This window comes from Triturus cristatus, chromosome 3_1 (genome assembly GCF_964204655.1).
Source record: "Triturus cristatus chromosome 3_1, aTriCri1.1, whole genome shotgun sequence".
Taxonomy (NCBI): domain Eukaryota; kingdom Metazoa; phylum Chordata; class Amphibia; order Caudata; family Salamandridae; genus Triturus; species Triturus cristatus.
The window spans coordinates 805,010,494-805,032,964 of record NC_140583.1 but is presented as its reverse complement, the minus strand read 5'-3'; positions in this window follow the sequence as shown (position 1 = coordinate 805,032,964).

Sequence of the window (22,471 nt, the reverse complement as noted above, 5' to 3'; positions counted from 1 at the left end):
AATACTACAGTAAGAGGAAGGAAGGTTAAGAAACATACAGGTTGGATATAAAAGATCAGTAAAGGGAATAGTGTTAGGTGTTCTTCTGAAATAGGTATTTGTTTATAGATTAGGTTGAAATGGGTAGAGTTGTCGATCTGTCATTAAGGCCCTTTGGGAAGGTGTTTTTGACCTATTAGGAGGAATAGAAGTACTTGCCCCAAATGCCCCCGCTAAAGGCTGACAATTTGGGATTAGAAAGAGAAAAATAGGGATATTTGTATGTTTTCTATTGTTAGTATTGGAATTTTTGGGTCTATTTTGGAGACTTTAAACATATTACCCTGTTCATAGCCTAGTGCCCCAAACTTCTACCGCATCTGAACATTATAAATTCACCTTGTCCTCTCTTAAGATTTTACACTGTCAAATACATTAAAGGCCCTTAATGTTATTTGAGCCACACAAAAGCTTCACCAAAATAGCTGCAGAAATACACCAGGAAAAAGGAACATGGATTTGGTCAGAATGGTTTTTAGGTATTGTTTCTGCTTGGGGCTGGAAATTATTAATGGGAATAGTGATTATAGGAGCCATCTTTCTCACTTGCTGTTGCTGCATTCAGCGTCTCCCTGTGATATGTACAGCTTATATGGCTACTTGTAACAGTATCAAGCCTTCCCCAATTAATGTCCATGAATTAAGTATAGAAATGATGATGCATACTGAAATGTATGAATTGATGAATATTAAATGTACAAGATTAATATATGTACTTTTAAAATGGGTTCAGCATAGCTGAAAAGGAAGGGCTGTGGAAATGTAAAATCTGAATCTCGTTTTTTGATTAAGCTATGCTTCGTCCATTTTCACCCCTGCCCGACTTTCAGTCTGGTTCGCTTCTTGACACCACATCTGTATAAACATTCGGTAAAGAATTGCAGGTTGGGACATTGTAGGCTGTGTAAACATGCAGGGCCCGATTCACAGAACTAACTTAAGACCAAATCCTAAACTTACTACCATTTTGGTATTCACAGAATGCACTTACTACTTCTGGTATTCACAGAATGCACTTACTACTTTTGGCATTCACAGAATGAACTTACTACTTTTGCTATTCACAGAATGGATTTACGACTACTAACTTTACGTCTGCACTCGGGCTGGAATGTCCGCCTCCGAAGCGGAAGGTGTGCACCCGGAGCGGGAAGTCCGCTTGTGGGCCGGAAGCTTTGATTTTGGGCCAGAAACTCCGCTTCCGGGCCGGAAAGTCCGCTCTCGGGCCGGAAGCTCAGATCTGGGGCCAGAATACATCAATTGTGGCCATTGATCATTTGAGCCAAGGGTAAACACCTGTCCAAGTCCCTACCATTCCCCACCATGCATCAGCTGACACACTCCAGGCAATCCTAGCTCTGCAGCATGTATAACTGCAGAGCAGACACACACAAACCCTTTCAACATGTCACTGAATGTGTTTGTTGCACTGCCCCTTGCCATGCGGCAAAACTACTTGAGGAGGAGGAGGAGGAGGAGAGCAGAGAGGATCTTCAGACAGAGGATCAACCTATTTGGAATTTCCAGCCAAGATGTAAGGGCCAGGTACCGTTTCCCTCCAGAAGTCATCTTGGATATGGTATGTGAGTGGGAGCAGGAACTTGACTCTGTGACCTGCTGCTCACATGCAATCCCAGCATATCTCAAGATCCTTCCTGCGCTCCATTTCTTTGCCACTGGGTCTATCCAAAGGGTCTCCAGTGACCATGTGGGCATATCCCAGGCGAGCCAGTCGCGGTGCTTGCATCAGGTACTGAGATGCATCACTGCAAGATCCCACAACCACATACAAATGCCACGTACACTGGCCCTGAGACAAAGGGCAGCACAAGATTTCTATCTCATTGCACAATTCCCACGTGTGCTGGGTGCAATTGATTGTACCCATGTGGGCCACCCCGCCACATTGTACACATCTTCTGCAACAGACACCGATGGCATTCCATCAACGTGCAAGCTGTCTGTGATGCCAGTGGGAGGTTCATTAATGTGCATGCGGTGTTCCCAGGCAGTACCCATGACAGCTTCATATTCTGCATGTCACCTCTTGCCCGGCAGAAGGCTGCGGGAGAATTTGGCAACATGTGGCTACTGGGTAAGTACCAAGCGTTAGAAATTAGGTAAATGTGTTGTTGAAATGTCTGAATGCCCCCCAACATTAACACGTGGCGTAACAAAACCTGAAGGGGCCCACCTGCAAAGTACATGGAGGGGGGCCCCCTCCCAGCGGCCCATCCCACCACCTACCTCTTTTCCCCACCACCCAAAAATCTGGTATATGTTTATTTGAAACCGCCAACATTTAATGAAATGCCTCTCGTTCAAAGCTTTAATAAGAAAGTGGGAAATACTCTTAATATATAAACTACACCATTTGTAACATTATTGTCAAGAGCAGATTATTTAACTGAGACAACAATCAGAACAATGCCAAGGAGTGTACCTATTCGCTTAGTAACTGCCTATCGCTTAAGAACAAAGAACTATTTAGGGTCTGAATTAGAATTTATATTGCTAGACAATAACTTGAAACTTTGAAAGACAAACCCAAATCTGCAATTTCACCGACTCGACTGACAATTTACATGAGGATTACACAAGATATAACTCAGTATCCTGCCAACCCCAAGAGAGATAAACTAGTGAATTATCTGCATGCCACACACTTGCGATTGTCAAGGGTGTGCATGATAATAGTGTGAACTGAGGAAGCAATTTTAATTTCTACCATCATGTCTTTATTAGTAAGCAGGACAAAAACAGGCAGGTAAACGAGGCTGATGATGAAAACTACTTGGATGCTTTAGAACATAGTTGCAGATGTTTGTCTGTTTGAATTTATCATTTCTGTTGTGTAAACAATGCTAATTGCAAGATTTAAGGAGAACGTTTTACAGACAAGAGAAAACAAAAGCATAAATAACACAGCATGTAGCATAAAAACAAACCATATCAGCAAGTACCTAATGACAGAATCTATAGAACTATAGTTGGTGAAGCAAAGGAAAAAGTGCAAATACTTTCAAAGTGCAAAATAAAACAATCACCAGTCCAGCAATATACAGAAATCAAGCATGTTTTGTAAAATCAAGGAATGGATGCAAGAAGGCGAGTACTCAAGGGAAAGATACAAAAGAGGAAATAGCAAAAGGGATGGGATTAGGAGGTAATCACTCAACAGTTGGATGAGGACGATAAGAACCAATAATGTAGGAGTTAAAGGGATAGATGCAAGAAGGGATGATCTAAATATACGGCTGCAAGGAGGCAGGAGCTAAAGGGACAAAGCGGGGCTGGAGCTGTCTTGAATGTATTGTATTGTTATATTTATAGAAGGCTTACCACCCCTACATGGAGCACTGAAGCGCTTGCCACTTGCCTATATGAGTAACAAGCTACACTATGTGTATGGTGTGTGGTTGGAAGGGTGTTGTATTGGTTTTGATGCTATGTGGGAAGTTTTTCCATGTTGTATTTGGAGACCACTGACTGGGGTGTGTGCAGCTTATTGTGCAATGAGACACAAGGCTAAGCAGTCTGATGGATTATGAGGTGTGAAAGATATGCACGCTATTTTGGTTTTCATCGCTCTGCAGGTCCGTTTATGCTATTTCTTTTGTTAACAATCTCACTTTAGTGGTTACAGTACTGTGTCGTCCATTCTGAGATACTGTGTCTACTGTTGAAAGTTAATGGTCCTGAGCAGGCATAGATTAATGGGTAGGGATTTTGCGTAGTATGTAGCTAGTTGGATCAGATCAGAATAGTCTCTGTGCTGCATAACAGGTCTGCAGCAGGTTCGGCTGACTGCCCCTGAGCTTACTCAAGGTGAGGATGAATGATGAGTGTGTGAGCGCTGTACTGCGCAAGATGAGCGAGTTCAAGATGACAGTGTGAGAGATGCCTTGAGGAGGTATATGCATTTTTGGTGCAAATAGCCATCCACAAATATGTTAGTAAATAGGGATTTACGCCAAAAACATGGCTGGTTGCTTGTAATTCTTGAAATGGAAATATAAAAGTGTAAGTGCTCTATCATCTGAAGTATCTGTTTTTAACTGAGAAGTGCTGGTACTGTCCTGTTAAAAGTATTGCACTAGCGCTGAGAAGTGCAGGTACCCTCCCAATAAATATAGTGCACCAGTGCTGAGAAGTGCAGGTACTCTCCCTGTCATATTTTAGAAGTGCAGGCACTCAGTACCAGACAGCACCTGCCCATTTAAAGCACTGGTTGCATGGGACTGCCCATGGATCACCTATAGTACACCCCCTTGACACAAAGTATTGCAAAGTGCAAGTTGTTCTTAACACTGTATTCTTTGACAATTTCTGGATTACAAACTATAGAAAACAAATGAAGATGGCTCAGACTTTCTAACATAAAATAACTTTCACTCTTTACTACTTTGCAATGGAATTAGAAACTCTTTAATGTCTCATTAAAAGCTAAAATAAATGCTAGTGGAGGACAAAAGCACACAGTGATTGTCATCATCAATGCTAACTGTTGATAACAATGCCTGGAGTGCATTTCAGATTCAAGGAAGCCAGGTAGTGTTGTGTTCCATCATTACCACCCAATTGACTTCAGGATTCCAGGACACTGTGCTAGGGAGACATTATTTACGCCCCAGTTCATATAACATATTTTTCATGAGTTTGTGGTAAATAACCTAGGGGACAGGCATTATTACCTCACATGTGAATGAATAATATGTTTAAAAAATACATGCATTTAATTAAAATGTAGGCTTTGTCACGCTGCTCATCTTGTTGTACCATTCTTGATGACATGAAGCAAGAATATTTGCTATTTGACACTAGGCAGTCTAAAGAAGAGGTAGTTGGTGCAATCATGTGTAGTACTTCTGACTACTACTCATTTCTCTTACATGTTGGAGTAGTGTAGTTAAAATAAATGCCAGACTACCCACTATGCATCGCACAAACCACAAGCTCGCTTTTGAAAAATGCTTTGTGGGTTCAACCAGCTCCGAATTCTGTGAATTTCAGCCAATTCAGAATTCGCCCATCTTAATTTACCCAGAGATTTATGGATGAAATATATTTGTAGATGTAGTGTTTGTTTCTGCAGCATGATACTCTTTCAGTAAGGTAATTTTTCACGTTGAGGGAATGGGATGTGAGCACACTTGTAATACAAAGAGAAATGGAAATGTCTTTTCCATAATGGGTCTAGAAATGCCGGCACACGTGGTAACTATGACCATCATATTTACAGATGGCCCTAGGGACATCTTAAGGATTTTGAGGGCCTTGGGCCAAGCATATTTGGGGGTCCCTGTTAGGAACATTTTTTAATTTATGATCCCGTTTCAGTCCTCGTTGGCCATGTCAGAGACAGTGCACAGGCACACTGGTCCAAATTCAAATTATGTTTACATGTAATATTCAGGGATAGGATGTGTGTTTTCAATATTGTAACAAAGCAGCAATTCACTAATATTACTGCAAATAATCTCTGTGACACTGACATTCCTTATATGTGATCTTAAAGAAACCTTTTATATGGCTCTTGCATGTAACAAAAACACAACATTTCGCTACAAAATGTCTGTAATAGACACTCACATATCACCCAAATTGAAAATAAAGCAAGCGAGTGTTTGCCGAACATCATCTCTGCAGAACATAATCACTTCAAATATTGCCTAATATTCACACGGTTACAAAAAAACAGAACAAGGGGCATACGTAACTGACTTTAAATGTCTGGATGCAAAGCATGATTGGGAATTTTTAGCAAAATTAAAAATTAACATTGCCATATTAACAGAACTCCACACCGCTCCTCCAGACGAAGCATGTGATCATAGAAAACAATTTAGACTTGCAATGCCAATTGTCCGCTTTCTTTCATAGTTCCCACCAGGGTGTAATGGAATTGCTGCCTATACTCCTTAAGAATGGCTGCAGCAGCTGCAGAAGTCATTTTCCACGTTTTTATTTAGGTATGTGTCCCCCTCTTCCCCTTGCAGCGACTGGAGAGTGACCCACCCAACTTCCTCCTCTTTAGAAATAACATGAAGAACATTCCTAAAGGGACAGTTTGCACTTTTAAATGCTGTTTTATACACTTTTTGAATACAGATGCATTAGTTCAAAAACAAATATAATCTCCTGGGTTCTTTCATTTATCGCTGCACAGATAGCCTTACTTATATTCACAAATAAATTCATCAGATATACTTTTATTATAATTCTGAGGATGTCATGACTAGTATGACTTTTTTCTTCTATATATTCCACTTCTTAAATTACATAGGCTTGTCAACCCACAGTGAAGAGTTCAGAAAGAACAGTATAAGCGTGAGAACAGTAAGTCTTACCTCTGGGGGCTCTCAGTATGGGCACTTCAGGCCAGTAAGAGATGCTTAGCAGCCACTGACGAAAGGATGCCACTGTGCACTGCCCTCTACATTATACCTTGTGGGATTGCCAGTACTTCCAATGACTTGACTGGACAGGCCTCAGCCACACCCTACAGCAGACCACAACCAGCGCAGCGCGCAGGACAAGAACAGCAGATAGCTGTAGGTGACACACCACGTTCGCCTTCCACGTTTTAAATATGCTGCCCCTATTTTTTAAGCATACCTTTGTTTTACTCCCAGCAAGGCCACAAATGCATGGCACTGGGCACACATATAGTGGATTGCACTGATGACACAAGGCAACAGGTGGCAGCACACTCCTCCCTTCAGTTGTCTTTGGGGGCAGAATGAAAGGCAGTTGGGCTGGGCATGAATATTTTACTGCCCCTTAGCCAAGCCCAATCAGAACATGGCTCCTATGATGTCATTAACTCTCGCTCAAATTAGCACATTTTTGATGCAGAGGCTGATTGGAACGCACAACAATAAAAAAAATAAAAAAGAAGTAAAGTAGTTATTACAGCCTTACTGATCATCTAAGAAAGCCCCCCTGAAAAGATGGGTCCCTAGGCCGAACCCCACTTTGCCCATGCCTAAAAACGTCTCTGTGTTAATGCATATGCAGTGTAAGCGGAGGACTCGGTCGCTCTAAGTGAACATGTATCAGAGGGCCCTGAAATTAAAAATGAAACCAAAAACATAGAAACAAGACTAAAAGGCACCATTCATCATTGTCAAGGGATGATTTCCTCGCTGGTGTGGGACTCGATCAGGAGATTCCTGCACCGCAGCTCTCCTCTGCCCTGCTCCACTTACAAGAGTTTTGCTCCAGCTCAAGATGATTGCATAACATCACCTGTGCCAGGGAGACGCGACTGCGGGCTCACAGGCACATCAAAAGGCATACAAAACCTGATACCAGGTGCGCCAAACAAAGGCCTCCAAAGCTCGCTGCACTCAGAGGAAAGTAGCATGTTAATGCTAATCTGTTTTATTCCCGCTTTCACAGCACACAGGTCTTCTTCATAAGAACTAAAGCGAGGGAATGCGACAGTAGTGAGCGACTGGACTACTACTGCCAGTCATGCCATCGCCTCACTCTCTCTTACCGACTCTCCTGAGACCCGTAGCTTCGGTAGAAAGCAGCACAGGCCGGCACTGGCGGCAAAAGACCGCATCTGCCAATGCCATTTTGCTTTGGTCTGATACAGACCCATCAACCCCTGCACCAGGACTGCCCTGCACGTGTAGTTTACACTGCGCATGACAATTCTGTCACACCAGCGCAGCTCTGCCTCACCCTATGCCCCACCCTGAGGCTGAAGACAGCACTGAAGCGCGCGCAGAATGCAGTGAAAAGCGACGGACGAGCATAAATTTAACACTTTCCCAAAGACGGACACTTACTGTATTAATGTACAGTGCGCTGCAGGGCGCCCCTGGAGCAGGGGGCCCCCCCGCACCGCGGGGGCTGCGGGGGCCTTTGTTACGCCCCTGACATTAACCATTGTACAATAAGAATCATAAAGCTACATTACATACATGGCCCAACAGATACTGCATGTAATACAGTATAGATCATGTCCAGTGCAATTCAAAGAGGGAAATGCAACCAACTTCCCTTTCTCCACTCCTCAGGTGACGCTGGGTATGCACTCACCCCATATCTCCTCACCCCTTACAGGCGTGCAAACACTGTACCACAGCGTAGGTACAATAGGGCACACATACGGACCCGAGCCATCATAGAGTGCACTTTTGGTCCGTTGAAGTTGCGATTCAGATGTCTCGACCGTACAGGGGGTGTGCTGCTGTACTCCCCAGAAGTCGTGTGCAAGATCATATTAGCCTGTTGTGTTTTGCACAACATTGCCTTAACGCATGGCTTACACATACCGCTGGAACCTCGGCTAGCTCTGAATCTGGGAAACCGGGCCATTGGACATAACCGAGGTCAGGGCATGCAAGTCCGTGAGCAGCTCGTTGCCACGTTTTTCACATGAGCAACCTGTAGTGGAATGGACAAAATGTGGTTTGCTGTCTGTTGCCAATGATGAAACTTGGATATACACAACTGTGTCAATAAATTCATTCCTGAGACAACTTTGCAAGCCACACTAACTGCATGTAAATCACAGCTGTTGACAGTAGTCAAAAGGTTGAGCGTGCTTCAGCTCATGTGCCCATGTCAGCGATCAGTGTTGTGGATGTCCCTAAAGAATCTATTGACGCAGATGGAAAATGATACATGTTCTGAGAGATCTAGCCAGACCTCAGGAGGATGGGTCACTTAATCAGAAAAGGCCATAACCATTGCATTGTCGGGCCTGTGCCCTCAACAGATGTGACTCCCCCACAAATGATGCGCCCACAACGTGAGTGATGTCATGGGTGAATCAGACACCATGTGTCTGTGATATATCCACACTGCTCCACCCCAATGTTACGTAACACATCACACAACTCTGGTAATGAGCACCCAATATGGACTACATGTACCATAATGCAAAGTAGGAGAAATTGAAACAGGGGTTTGATGTTGTGTCAGCCCCCCCCCACTCCATCCATGTAGAAATGTCATTAAATGGTCTCTTCCCCCTTTTGTTACATATTTATAATTCTCACCTGCACTGTCATTTCATTTTTATCCACAACAGAACAGCAGGATGGCAGTGGATTTGATTTCTGATTGTGGATGGATCAGGATGAATACAAAATGGCTGCCAACTATTTTCTGTGATGTATTTCCTGCCTCCCACTCCCTGTAAAACATACCCTGTATGAAATAATGTGTTCCGGGTCATTTTCGGAGTTTACGGCCCGAAATCGGAAGTTCCAGATTGCGGAGCGTAATGCGCGTGTGCAGACCCTCCACTCCGGAACCGGAAACTGCGTTTACGGGCCGTAAACTCCGAAGATCACCCGGAACACATTATTTCATACAGGAAATGTTTTACAGGAAGTGGGAGGCAGGAAATGCATCACATGAAATAATTGGCAGCCATTTTGTGTTCATTCTGAGTCATCCTCTATCACAGATCAGATCCTCTGACATCCTGCTGCTCTCATCGTTCTTATTTTCCCCATAAGGCTGAGGGTTAAGAAGAGAAGGCACCCCCTTTCACTGAAAGGGAGTTAGACATCTTGGCTGAGGGGGTGCTGGCCAAACATCCTCAGCTATATGGGGACCCTGAACACCAGCTGAGCAATGCAGCCAGGGCCAGGCTGTGGGCCAGCATCGGTGAGCGCGGCAGTGCAGTGTGAGCCCATATCAGGAGTGCTAGGGCATGCCGCAAGCGCTGGGAGGACCTAAACCGGTGGTCCCGGCACAAAGCTGAGGAGCTGGTGGGCCAGTCTTCCCAGCACCATGTGCATCGTCCTCGCGTCTCCCCACTGTACAGGAGGGTCCTGCGAGCAGCTTGGCCGACCCTCCATGCTCAGCTGGAGGAGCATGAGCAGCAGGGACATGGTAAGTGCATCATATGCAAAATGTGTCTGGGAGTATGATGTGAGTGAAACAGTGCTGTACCATTGCGTGTCCCATGCCTCCATTCACAGATTCCGTGTCCATGCAGCAGTCACCAAGATTAAAAAGGCACACTGTGGCATATGGACTGTACAGGGCAGAGTGCATTTTGGGAGTTGTAGTTTCTTCATGACAACTGGCTAAATGAGCCACAATTGTGCATTCATACTGAAATCTGCTCTTCCCGCAACACTACAATTGGAACTAGGAAATCATAACTGATGTGTGCATTGGATGAGCAATGGTACAGACACTGTCCAGTGTGCACATGGCAGGCCAAAGGGTATTGGATGCTGGGACTTGCATTGCATTTGTAGAGTTTGGGTTCCAATTGAGACAGACCATCATGTGCCATGGAGTCAAGACAGACTTTGACATCCTTGCATCACTCTTAAGCGTTTCTACATTTGCAAGGTGTGTCCACTGACAGACGTCTCAACCTCAGTGGCCTGTATGACATTTCACATGTACAGGTAGCTGTCACAACATTCCACCACTGTTCAGCGGTGTACTGCACTACCTTATCAGTCACCAAAGCCAATATGAGCCACTGGATTGTCAGATCATGTGTGGGGACAGCAAAAGGCTAGACTCACAATGTAGCTAAATGGCACAGACCCTCTGTGGATGTGTGACCCACATTCGGCACTTGTCTTGTCCCATACAATGCTATAAAGCAGATGACACTTGTCCAGACGTTAAATAGCTGCGACTCCCTATCAATGGCCAAAATCCAAGAAATCAGGACTCTTCATGTTCTCCTTTGGTGGACTGCTTTTGGAACCTTCACATGTAGCAGTGACTGGACACACAGATCACCAGAATGCCAGGTTGAGGGTTGGCCAATACAGTTGTGTAAGCCACAAACATCCATGTGAGATGTCCATGTTAGACTTAATCCAGTTAATGACAGTGAACATACACGTAATGTGAGCTCATAGACACTGACAACTGTTGAGTGTGATCAGAGGAAAATAAAGTCTGACCTTGGCTCATCTATGTATGTGTCTCGACCTGCATGACACAACCATAACATTAGGATTTTGCTTACATTTCAGCAGGCACATCTGGCTAAATGGAAGGGCAGCAGGACCAGGTCCGGAGCGCGAGACCACCAGTGCGGCGGCAGTTACACCCTCTTTCCACCAGCGAGGAAGAGGAGGATGAGGAGGGACCCTCAACATCAAGAGGCGAGGGGATTGCGTCCACCCGGACTGACACCCTGATGCTGGTGCTACATCCCGGGTGGAGGCTGCGGACATTGAAGGGGGGGAGATCCCGACACCTCTGCCCACTATGTGGTGGAGAGCTACTCTCCCCAAGACTCTTCACCTGTGGGCCCTAAAGAGGTGTCCTCGGGGCAGGCTAACACACAATCTGGGCCTGCCATCAGCCCATCCCTACCTCTAGAGTCCCCCATTCCATCGGGGGCTCCAGCTGCATCCCCTGCAACCAGTTCCCCTCATCGTAGCTGCCAGCTCGACGACATCATTGGCTCTGGACCTGAGGCACCACAGCCCTCCTGTCCCCCCCAGGCCCCTCCCGGTGTTGTTCCTCCTGTGGCTGTGCCAGGGGACTTGATGTGGATGTGTGAGGGTCAGCCAGACATGTCCGCTCGCATCATGCTACAAGTGTATATGGAGGTACGCATGATGCGAGAGGACATTGTTCGATCTCTGGCCACCCTCACCACCAGCATCAATTCAATGGCCACAGCAATGTGGTCTCTTGTCTCCCAAATCCCTGCCCATACCACCGACAATGTCACCCCCTGTCCGTTGCCCCACACTGTTTCCCCCCGTACTCCTCGTGTGTCACGAACACAAGTGGTGCCTGTTCCTGCACCCGCCAGCCATGTGCCTGCATCGGACTCAGAAGATCTGGACATTGTGGTCCTAGAGGATGACCAGAAGGACACTTGACTTTTGACGGAGACGCTGTCGTGAACTATTATTTCCATTTCCCCTTGTAAATAGACTGTTTTCCCTAACGCTCCCTGACGTGTTGTATTTTTTTTGCCCCACCCCAATCCAGGTTCCCTTCTCCCTCTGCATTAAGATCATCATTTGTTTTCCTTTCTCCCTTCCAAATGGACGGTTGTTCTTCTGTACCTTCATACATTTCAATGATGGGTTACACTTGTAACTGTGTCACACACACACATACCTTCTCACATCTCTAGGCCACCTACATCGTTACACAGGAACTGATACACAACAGAATCTTTGTTTTGTAGGTCTTTATTTGTTCAACACACATTTACGTGGTTAAATTGTCTTGGGGTTCCTGTCACTGGTGTTACACAGAGATGTACATGATACAAGCAAACTCACCAGCTCCAGCCACAACTTTCTGTCCCTTGGTGTTCCCCCCTAGTGCCACCTGCTGGACCTGTCTCCTCATATCTGTTGTAAACATAGCTGTCCCTCATCCAGCAGCTGTAGAGGGAAGTGACAACATTCTCAATGATCTGCATCACTAATTGACAGACAGGCACATGACACTCCTGATTTGTATTTCACTTTGTAAACAACAACTGATGATTACATGCAGAGGGGAATCTTGATCACTGTCATGGCTTAGGAATCTAAGCTAGTGACACACCTCATGCCAGAATTACCTGAAGGACAGGTGCGCAATGGTTTATTTGCTGCAGCCAGGCTGTCATGCAGTCCCCGGGATGGTGTCCGCTGCTGTGGTGTCATCCTGTCAGCAGCTGTGATGAGACATACAGGTCTATATTTTTTAACAACAGATGGAAGCTCTGAGCCAACATGTCATTCTCAATGACCATTTGTGGGTAATCCAGGACAATGTGCAGCATGTTTACCTCATGGACTTTACATGTGGGCACCTGCTCATATGTAGCAGTTGCCAGCCGTTACCTCCACACAGCACTGACATCAATAACATGACACTTCAACAGACACACCTCATGCAAGAATTACCTAAAGGATAGGTGCGCGATGGTTTCACTGCTGCAGCTAGGCTGTCATGCAGTCCTTGGGATGGTGTCCGCTGCTGTGGTGTCATCCTGTCAGCAGCTGTGATGAGACATCCAGGTCTATATTTTTTAACAACAGATGGTAGCTCTGAGCCAACATGTAATTCTCAATAACCATTTGTGGGTAATCCAGGACAATGTGCAGCATGTTTACCTCATGGACTTTACATGTGGGCACCTGCTCACATGCAGCATTTGCCAGCTGTTACCTCCACGCAGCACTGACATCAATAAGATGACACACCAACAGACACACTTGTATGAGAAGGTTACTGATAGGAAGGGATAAATGACCCGGACTCCTCCGCATTACACTGCTTTCACCTTTGCCATTAAGACTTACATTTTTCCGGAGTCTAATGTTGTCTGTTGACAAGTCAGAAAGGGGTTCATGTGTGAGATGTGCAATAGTCAGGGACATGATGTTGCTCATTTGTGCTTCCCTACGCATGAAGTCACACAGCTCATTTTTGAATGAGAGAACACAGATTCCTTATGTCCATCCTTTGAGTGTCCTCTCTTTGCATACTCTATTTCCAATATCATGGTACTACTTAGCTGACAACGATTGGTGTCTTGTACAGCAGACAATCCATTTATTTGCTTACTAAGTGGCAAGCATTCTAACATGGAATATGTTGCAGTGCCAAAGTCACTAAAAGTGTCGGCCAGCCTACTCCCAAGGAGATGTTTCACATCCACACCAATTATGCTGAACACTTGGTAGACAAGGGTGTTTTGGGACTCCAGTTTTTTATTATGACCACTACAGCAGTCATGCTTTCCAGTAAAAATATAAGAATGCACTTTTTTCAGATCACTATCAATATGTGACCAAAGATCCTCACATTTCTTGCCTTTGGCATCATCACTCAGCAAAAGTTCTGTAAACGTTTGCCATATGGATAATATAACATTCATGGCCTCTAAGTGACACAATTGGGATTACTCTTTCGCTGATGCCACACAAAGCACAAAATGAGAAATATTTGCGTTTTAGTTTCCGTGCATAACAAAACAGTGCACCAGAATGGACTAAAAAGTCAATAGCATTCTTCATTAACTCTGAAGATTGTAAAGATGCTTTCAGCATACCATCTAACAAGTGGCAAGGATCTCTTACAAGGAAGCACCTCAGCTCAGGTATCGATTTTGATCATCACACAACTCTTTTATATACATAGCTGAATCACTGCAAATACAAACAAAATCACTCCAGTCTTTGTTGAACTTGGTAAGAACTTTTGGCAGCAGCATACACAGTGACACTGCATTCCATGTTTTCCAAAAGTCTGGTGTCATGTTTTCACCAGCATCCCAGATGCTTTATGACTGCACTCTTTTCACATATACCTGTCACTATACCTTGCATTGAATGTTTAAAGCCTGGGGTGTTTGGCAATTCACCTACTATCAATACTGATTCACTAGAAAAGGGGACTGATGTATCAAGTGTTTTTTCCCATTCTCTGTGGGTAAATGTGATGGTAAATATTGGGAAAGATTCTTATGAAACCTAAAATTTTCCTATCAGCGAAAGAGTCAAACGTAGCCAAAAAATCAAATATGATTTTGATATTTCCTGATTCCTTACTGTTTATAAAATAAATAAACAGCACCTAAAACCTGTTTCTAACCCCTGTATCTTTAGACCAAAGATCACAAAACTGAAAAAAGGAAGAAACAATATTTTAGTGATATCCCTAAACAAAAAAACTCAAGCAGAATAATGTTAGCCCAGTCTTTCTTACTGCTACCTTATAGAACAAAGTTACATTGTATTGTCACCTGCAGGACAAAATAAAAATGACTCTTTCACTCCCCTTTTCCTTTCTTTGCATGGCATTTAGTTTGTGGTTATGCAGGTTTTTTTTCAGTATTTTTTGTTTACACTGGTGAGGGCTAGTTCCATTCCGGTGGGGTTTTATCAGTTATTATAGCTTTAAACCTAAAACCGGACAGCCTATGTATAATCCAGAGTTAACAACAAAATTATAACCGACAACAGGGTAGGGAAAAGAGAGCACCATTGCTCCATGCAGTTTCCAGACGTTAAGTGATATAAACAAATGTTACCTTAGTACTCCAGGTTGCTCAACTTCTTGTACTATAATGTATATCTTCAAAGTCTACTAAGCTATGGGAACCCTGGTATGCGTGTGTGTATTAATTTGCTTGTATGTTACACTTCGCCGCCATCATCATTATTACTTCAGGGCACAATGCTAATTGTAGTGCCGTCAGTATTGCGTCCCAGTTGGAGGATATAGAGTATTTACGCAAGCCTAGAGTGTCTTCTCTGTGAAGTGATATTCCCTCTGCCCTAGCCCAATTCGGTATGGAGTAGAACCAGGCTTGTAGCGACAGGGATTCACTAGATTTCCAGCGTCGTGTGATGAGACTCTTAGCTATCACCAGTCCAAGGTCCAGAAATCTGGAGGTAGAATTTTTGTTTTTTATCCCTTGTGAACATGCCCAGTACACAGATTTCCCATGAGTTTGGGAGTGTTCTGTCAGAGCACTCGGACAGGTATCATGATACTCCCTCCCAGTATTCATGTAACAGGAGACATGACCATAGCATGTGTAGAATGTCAGTGTCACAGAGATTACAATGCAGACAACTAGCATCATCTCTGTGGAAGTACCAATTGATTCTGTCATGTGTAAGATATTCCCTGCCTCCATATAAATAGCTGCAGTTGGCAGGTTATAGCCTTTGAAAGTGAAAAATGTCTATACCGCCCTACTTTTCTGTCTAACTGAAGGACTGGTCACCTCATTACCATTGTATGTCATGTAATTTGTTGTTACTGTCCTGCATTTTTTTGGGGGGGGAGGGGGGGGTTGCATTTGCAGTTGTCCTTATGTCTATTTTGTCATTGTCATTGATGCTTAATGTATTGTGTTGAACTTATTGTTTTTCTCTGTGTTCACATGATAAAAAAGTTGAATGTTAATGTTATAATATGAAGAATTCATGATAGAGGAATCAAAACACTAAATCACCTCTAAAGATAGCAGTGAATAAGGTGTTGAAGACTCCCAAGGTTGGGGGTTGCCAGAGCCGGGACGGATGTATGACGTTACAGCGCATACTTTTACAACGCATGCACTTACAACGCAATTTTTACATCGCAACATCCACTACAACGCATTCCATTACATCGCATGACACTACAACGCATTTTAAAAAACTACCTTTACAACGCATTCCATTACATCGCATACTACCTTTACAACGCATACCATTACAACGCATACTGTTACATTGCATTTAAGGTAAGTATTGGATAGTATAGGGGTAAAAATTACTATTCTAACTCCAGGGGGTGCAACAGTAGGGTATGTTTGGATAGTGTAGGGGTTAAAAATTACTATTCTAACTCCAATGGTATGCATTGTAATGGTATGCGTTGTAATGCCTGCGTTGTAGTGACATGCGATGTAGTGTCATGCGTTGTAATGGTATGTGTTGTAATGGTATGCGTTGTAGTGTCATGCGTTGTAAAGGATGTTTCGTTGTAATGCCTGCGTTGTAAGTGTAGTGCGATGTAATAGTTGCGTTGTAAAGGTTGTTTCCCGCCGGGACGAACAAGCTGACAGCGTGGGAGAAGGGAATGAGGTTGACTCTGGTGATAAATTCTTCTTCTTTTTGGACCCCTCTAATTTGTCCAGCCAAGAAGAGTTCCTTGTGCGCAAGTGGAGCTCAGGAGGAGACTCATTGGGGAGTGGATGGAGCAAGTCAAGCAGCTGGTGCATGGAGGATGAACAGACCTCAGCTGTGGGCAATGTCTCTGGTACGGTTCGAAAGAAGAATCAGTCTGGCATGAAGGAGCTAAATGAAGGCACATGTGCTCTTTCTTGGGATTATTCACTCTCTCCAGTACTTGATGTTCCTGGAGAGCACCCTTCAGAGATGATTCAGACGTGCCCTGTAGTTCAAGCTAGGGTAGAAGAAATATCACTTAACGCCACATATTAAAGCATAATGGAACACAGGGAAAAGACCAGCTCAGAGAGGCAAATAACTCAAACAGCCTACAATAAAATGCAGAGCTCTATACGACGTGTGGCTAGATCATGCTCAGAATTTGCTGAATAGATCAGGGAGGCAGAGAATCGACTTTCAACATTGGAAGATGAGCTGACAGCATAAAGAACAGCAATAGATATGCTTAGATCTCAGAAAGAAGATACTCAATGGAAATTGGCCAATTTGGAAAATTATCCACAATAAGGAGCACCAAAGGGAATAATACTGTCCGGTTGCCCTCCACTCTAACGCCAACAAACCACTGAATAGACCTGACTGCTATGGACATTACCATTAAAGATAATGGGGCAACCCAGTAACCCTCAGAACCTGGGCGTAATAGTGAAAGCAAAGAACAATGGTTCTGTCGGGAAGTAAGCAAACTAGCTTGGACATGTACTGAATACACTTTGGAACTGTACAGGACACACACAGACCCAAAGAAACAGAACTGAATTTGTGTTACTGGATGGAATAGTATTAATTATTGTAATGAAAACACCGAAGTGTTCACAGGGTGAACCAACCAGACATACAGAATGAAACAATTGGTGAGACAGTGATTGCTTAAACAGAAAAATCACATATAACAAATATGTACAATAGACAACACATAGAAATAATAAACAAACAGATCCGGCTTGAAGTACATAAGCCACTATGGGTTGTGATTTCCTTGTTCTATATGTGGATTGCACGGAAGCATAGGACAGGTAACGTCGACGTTTCGACCCAATGTGGTTGTGCCAATTAGTATGCATCAAAGGGGGTCTTCATCAGGACAAAGAATAGGTTGGGGACCTGAGAAAACGATTTAATTAATTGGAAATAGATTCCTCGTGTCTCTTATGCAGGGGGCCGACATCAACTTTGATGGTAAATTCTGTTCAAATTCTGTAGGACGGTAATTTGGATTTGAAAAGAGGAGGAGTGGTGCTGTCTCAACAATCGCCACGTATTCGAGTCCGCGAACTGTCCGTCCAGTTCGCGGACTCGAATACGTGGCGATTGTTGAGACAGCACCACTCCTCCTCTTTTCAAATCCAAATTACCGTCCTACAGAATTTGAACAGAATTTACCATCAAAGTTGATGTCGGCCCCCTGCATAAGAGACACGAGGAATCTATTTCCAATTAATTAAATCGTTTTCTCAGGTCCCCAACCTATTCTTTGTCCTGATGAAGACCCCCTTTGATGCATACTAATTGGCACAACCACATTGGGTCGAAACGTCGACGTTACCTGTCCTATGCTTCCGTGCAATCCACATATAGAACAAGGAAATCACAACCCATAGTGGCTTATGTACTTCAAGCCGGATCTGTTTGTTTATTATTTCTATGTGTTGTCTATTGTACATATTTGTTATATGTGATTTTTCTGTTTAAGCAATCACTGTCTCACCAATTGTTTCATTCTGTATGTCTGGTTGGTTCACCCTGTGAACACTTCGGTGTTTTCATTACAATAATTAATACTATTCCATCCAGTAACACGAATTCAGTTCTGTTTCTTTGGGTCTGTGTGTGTCCTGTACAGTTCCAAAGTGTATTCAGTACATGTCCAAGCTAGTTTGCTTACTTCCCGACAGAACCATTGTTCTTTGCTTTCGCTATGGACATTAAACAGCTTTTCTGGGATCCTGGTTGCGGGATACTCAGCAATTTGGAGAATTCTCTGCGACTAAATAATCTCAGGATACTCGAGATTCCTGAGGGATTTGAAGGCTCAGATGTTCGTAAACACGTTGTGGAACTCTTTCAAGAAGCCTTACCAGAGCTAACACTGGTGCTGGGACCGTGAAGTAAAGAGGGCTCATTGGTTTCCTTTTAAAATGTACGCAAAACCAGGTCAAGACGTTCCAAGACTCAGGGCAGTGCTAATTTCTCTGAATATTTTTTTGTTGCGCCAAGCCTTGTATGATCTGGCACGTCCCAACAGGAAAAGGTCGGGGAAGGGTTATGAATTCTTTGTCAGACCAGACCACTGTCAAATGACTGTAGAGAAGAGATGGAAACTCAGACAGCTAATCCCAGAGTTTCAGAATAAGGGTGCTCAGGTATTTTTACTCAGTCCTCTGAAGCTCAAGGTCATTTCTAAGAATAAAGCCCACTTTTTCACTTCTGAAATAAAAGCAAAAGAACTTCTGAGGAATATAGATATCTAGATGTCTAGCTATTTAGGGAACATGCATTTGATATGCCTGCGATGTGGGGCTGATTAGTTTATTTATTTTTCTATCACACTTTTCTCTTTGGTTTTTCTTCTTAGACAAACACTGTGGTCAATAAGTATTCAGGGTCTGGTCAGGGAGAGGAGCGAACTCCATCACAATGGGCCTCAGTGGTCCCAAAGCCTCGAAGGTTCGGTGTGGAGTGGCGGACTCCATAGAAGGGAAGAGAGAGGGATGGACTCATAGGTTGGGCTGGGGTGGGTGGAGGGGATCCGGGGGGGGGGGGGGTGAATTAAGCCATTTTGTCAATAGGAGCAAGGGAGAGAATATTACACTGTTGTGTTAACTAGAAATTATAGATACGTTGATGTACTGAAGCTAGGCCAACTTTCTTCGATCTCCTATTTCAAGTGTAGAAGGAGGGGGCTGTTTCTGCTGTAACAAGATGGATATGTGATGACTCCGCACAGACTTCACATTTGTTCTAATAATATATATCGGCTTAGCGACATAAGTAAAAGGCATAAAATAGCTCTAGAGCTAAGAACAATACAGCCTGATATTGTCTGTTTTCAAGAAACTCACATCCCATGGGGGAAGCGTAGAGTATTGACTGAATTAGGCTACACTTTGCTAGCTTGTACACGACAAAGTGCCTCAAATTGAGGGGTCATTATTCTTACAAAACACGCCATTTGTACCGTGGGTAGGACACTAGCAGATAGGTATGACTGCTAGGTGGTTGTTGAATGCCGCTTTGGCTCAACTAAATTTACATTATGTTCAGTAAATGGTTCAATACTGATGAGGCGCAGACTCTAGACTTTCTTAATGTAGAACTTGCATCTTGGCCGACGCCCTTGATCCTTTGTGGGGATTTCAATATTCATTTAGAGGCCTCACATACACAAATGAAAGGGGGCAATTGTACCAGAAGGAAACCTAAGGTTTTCAAAGCTCTGCGCCGATTTATCTTAGTTTACGGTTTAATAGTTGGATGGGCGAAATGTATGCACCGAGACCCTGGCTTCACCATCTATTCTTTCCTGTATAATAAGCTGGTTAGACTAAACTACTTTTTTATATCTCTGACTCATATGGCTGAGTTCAGGATCGAGACTTTTCCGAGAGTCTCCTCTGACCACAGCCCTTTGATATTAGAGATTCCGCTTGGCGGATTTATCAGACCTCACAGCTGCTTTAGCTTTGATAGAAAACTCTTGCTAGATCTAACATTTGTTAGTCATATCGGAATCCGGCTCAAACTATTTTTGCGGACTAATCGGAAATCAGCTGCTAGTGCAATAGAATGGGACGCTTTAAAAGCAGAAATCAGGGGGAAGGTTCTTAGTTTTGGACTATATTCTTGAAGAAACAGGAAAAGAATGTGATTCAGGGATTATATGAGGATCTTAGGAAGGCCCAGGTGAAACTTGCACAGAGATTACAAAGTAATCAGGATATTAGTAAGATACAGATAGAGGTTATGGTTTGTAAGGCCAAAATAAACCAGCACTGGAGTAAGGAGGTTGCGAGGAAATATTTTTTGTATAAAAAGGAATGCTATGTATACAGCGATACTACAGGTAAACTCCTAGCTAGACGGATTAGGCAAAAAGAGGTTGGAAGGAGCATAACTGCCATCAAGGATTCTTTGGGCAGACTAGTGGAAACACCAGCTGACATCTTGACTGTGTTCAAGGAGTTTTATGACTAGTTATATATAGAGGGTCCAGTAACTTTTAATAGGGGGTATGAGAGATTGTTAAGAGACGTGCATAGAAGTAAGTTTAGCAGAGAAGATCGGGCCCTCCTTGATGCCCCTTTCACCTAGGAGGAGCTATGGGAGGCGATCAGTTCATTGGCCATTAGCATGGCTGCTGGCCCTGATAAGCTTCCACTGAAGTTTTATAAGACTTTCTTCTCTGACGTATGCAAGGATATGCTGATAACTTTCCAAGGTGCAAAACAGGGTCAGATTCTTCCCTCCTGGGAATCGGCGAACATTGTTATTTTTTAGAATGTGGAAACTTCCTCTCAGTCGCTTTGCGACAATATAGCTTCCTTTCTTACCCAGAAAATCGAAGCCATCTACCAGAAAATCACCTCATCCAAGGAAATCTTATTGCACCCTACTACAGCATTTTCTACCTCCCCTGACAACGCCTCGCAGCTCCTCTGCTTTCCCTCACTCACTCCAGCAGAGGTTGAATCCCTTCTCACCAAAATTAAATCTGGATCCCCTTCTGATATTATTCCTTCAAAAATCTCTTCCAGACTATCTGCACAGCTAGCCACACCCATCTGCACCATTCTGAATAGCTCCTTGAGGGTGGGCAGACTCCCCGCAGAATGGAAAGCAGCTCAAGTTGTACCCATCCGTAAAAATCTTAAGATCCCTGCCAGGGAGTTGTCCAATTTTCGCCCCATTTCTCTGCTCCCCCTTCAAAGCAAACATGTTAAAAAACACATAAACAGATATTTGTCCGATTTTATTGAAACCTCTCATTGCCTTGATGTCTCCCAGTCAGGCTTCCGGGTCAAACACAGCACCGAGTCAGCCTTAATTGAGGTTACAGACAATATCAGCATGGCCCTGGATAATGGTCAGGCAGCACTGCTGGTGCTGTTTCACTATTGGTGGCATTTGACACCATTTTGCACCATATCCTACTGGAGAGACTTCAGGGCATTGGAGTACGGGGGGTTGCACTAAAATGGTTGACTGACTTCCTTACTGACAGAACCCAGACAGTCACACTGGGAACCTTCAGATCTAACACCACCAAAGTTACCAAGGGGGTACCGCAGGGCTCATGCCTGAGCCCCACTCTCTATAACATTTATGTTACCCCCTTGGCAAAACTTATGAGGAACTTAGGGTTTAGTCCCATTTCCTATGCGGACGACACCCAACTCCTCCTCACCTTCGATAAATCTAACCCCGATATACAAATCACCTTTTCTGAGGGCATGAAGACCATTGCGGCCTGGATGAGGACCAATTTCATCCAACTGAATGCCGATAAATCAGAGATCATACTGTTTGGAGGAGCAGCCATAAGTTGGACTCCCAGGGGGTGGCCGAAGGAGTTGGGTGCAGCTCCCTCTCCCAAAGAAGTAGCCAAGAATTTAGGATTCCCAATCGACCACAATCTTACATTCGATGCCCACGCCACAACCATTGATAGCACCTGTTACCATACACTCAGCCTACTCAGAAGAGTTTTCCCTCTACTTCCATCCTCGACTAAAGAAACTTTTATGCAAGCCCTTGTTTTAAGCTGCCTGGACTAT